Genomic DNA, 2,709 nt, shown 5'->3' on the forward strand with positions numbered 1-2,709 from the left:
CTGGAATCTTTCTTATGAACTTACATATAGTTATTTCCTACAGTAAAAAATACTTTAAAAGTTTAATTTGCATTTTATCTTGATTAATTTTTTTTAAAATTTAAATCCATGTGTATACTTTGTGAGATGAATTATGCTAGGCATACTGAAGGGTTGGAAAAAATATCTCAGCAGAATTCATGTCCTGTCAAGTGTCATCTCCATCCACGAGGTTGACTATTACGAATCTCTACCCGAAATCGATAATTTGCAGTAGAGAGAGAGAGAAGGTGAGGATTTAATCTTTTCCATCTCAAAATCAGAATCACGTGTCTGTAGATGTGTGTCCACAGGGCTGGTATGCCTGTTTTGAGGGATGAAAAACCTCAATTTCTGGCAGGAAAAAAAAAACTCCATAGGAGACCTGCTAACTCACCATTTGATTGAAGACAACTAATATTCCTTTTGTCATAAGTGGGATTTGAACCTGGGTCTTTCCAACCAAAGGGCATATACCAACTGAGTTCCAGAGGCTCAGGAGAATGTATAAGAGATGGCAAATACAAAAGAGTGAATAAATCTGGTCTAGCTTTCCATATTATTATTAAAGCCAACTGGGGGAGGGGGGGGGGATTGCTAAAGGGTGCTAGATATACTGGTGAGCAATACTGGGCTAGTAATTGGTACTAAGTTGTCCAAACTCTACTTTGTATTGGTTTAACAAACATAATCTAACATAAATGTCATGCTGGCTACAGCGGTGGAGGTTAAACAAAATCCTATTGTTCAATGTTAACGTTTCTGTAATAAAACTACGTGGAAACAGGAATGAAATAGATAATTAAATGAATAACCTAAAATTTACAGCCTGATGTTTCCACCAGCTCAAGCTAGCATTATCAAAGGCATAACGAATATACATAATCAGCAAAGATTGAATTAAAATGAGCTACAGAGCAAAGAGAGTCGTGTGTGTAAGGTGACAGATGCTCTCTGTGGTGATTTTTAGTCATTAATGCTGGCAGGCAGTGTCCAAAATTTATTTATGTAGAATTAAACCATTTCTATTACAGTTTGCTGGGTTCTGTTGTACATGAGCTGCTTCTAGGAATGGTCTGATTTAAAAGAGGAGCTGTGTAGCAACTTCACTTTTTTCCATCTGATGAAACAGTATGTCCAAGGCATGTTGAGCAAGTCCACTTTTTGGTTGTCCATATAATATATTTTTATGTTCTTTTCTTCTTATTAAGGTGGTTCATCCTGTCTGTCCAAAGTACTGAATTCTTTTTGGTTGTCCATATAATATATTTTTATGTTCTTTTCTTCTTATTAAGGTGGTTCATCCTGTCTATCCAAAGTACTGAATTCCACATTGACAGGGAATACTGTAGACACCTGGGAAAGGGTAGAGAAGATCTTGTCAGTTCTTAATTTGTTTCAGGACAGTGGAGACTATGTTCAAAGTTTTTATTTCAAAGTTTGTATTTTGCATTGTTTCTGGAGTCAGCCAAGCAATTTATCTGTTGTACCTTTAATGTAGGGAAGGAAGATTGTGTATTTATAGTCTATTTGGGGGGAGGATTGTCCTTGAGTTTCTTTTTTTTTTTTTTGTTGTTGTTATTGTTGTTGTAACCATTCCATTCACAAATTGTATGTTGAGCCCATTGTTCCAGATATAATGCAGGTCCTGAGGATGAAATTTGTTCTGCTCTGGAGACTAAAGTTTCAAAAATTTCAAATTTCTGGTACGAGTATTTGCTTGTATGTGGGCTTGCAATAGACTGAACATGACAGGAACCCATCTGATTGCCATGTAACTGAAGTGTCCCAGAAGGCCAGAGCCCCTTTTCCTCTTCACAGTAAAGGCAATTCAGGGATAGATAATATTCAGGAATTATAAAAAAATTGAAAAGAGTGGGCAGATAGGAAATAGCTTAATTCTACATAAATTTTGGAGTGCTACCCTATCTGCCCACCAGTATTAAATCATTGAAATTCACTGCAGAGAGTATCACTGTTGCCCTCCATACACATGACGTCCTTGTTCTGGAACTCATTTTAATTTTCAGTCTTTACTGATTGTGTATATTACATATGCTTTTGATAATGTTAGCTTGAGCTAGCAAAACATCACGATTGTAATATATATTTAGACTATTCAGTCAATTATCTATTTCTACACAGTTTTATTCCAGAAACATTAACATGAATCACTACAACTATAAAAATAAGATCACTGCTATTTTCATTAGAGAAGCAGGATGAACAATGAAAGCTCTGATAGTGAACAATCTCAACACAGTAGGAGTATTATATCAACAGAAATACAGGTAACCCTCGTATAACGCGGTACTTATACAACACGTCTACAAATTGTAGTAATTCTTGTTCAACGTGGTTTCGATATAACAGTCTATAAATTGTAGTAATTGTTGTTCAACGTGGTTTCGATATAACACGGTCTACAAATTGTAGAAACCTTTTATCTTTTCATATATTTTTCACTGTGCGACTTAAAAATCAAATTTTATCTTAGTTAAATTTGGGTCTGCCTGTATTGCGCATGTAGTTATAAGTATCGAATTTATATTAGGGGCAATACCTTTTAGCATGCATGTACATCAATTGTTTACTGTATAAAGTGTTTATTGTTGAAAATTGTCTTTGTTTGTTGCCAGGATAGCGCATTAAAATCATAAGTATGTTAATCTCAAACAGAGCACTTTATTT

The sequence above is a fragment of the Typopeltis vanoorti genome, chromosome 5 (assembly GCF_054136105.1).
Source record: "Typopeltis vanoorti isolate ZY-2024b chromosome 5, IOZ_Tvanoo_1.0, whole genome shotgun sequence".
Lineage (NCBI taxonomy): Eukaryota > Metazoa > Arthropoda > Arachnida > Uropygi > Thelyphonidae > Typopeltis > Typopeltis vanoorti.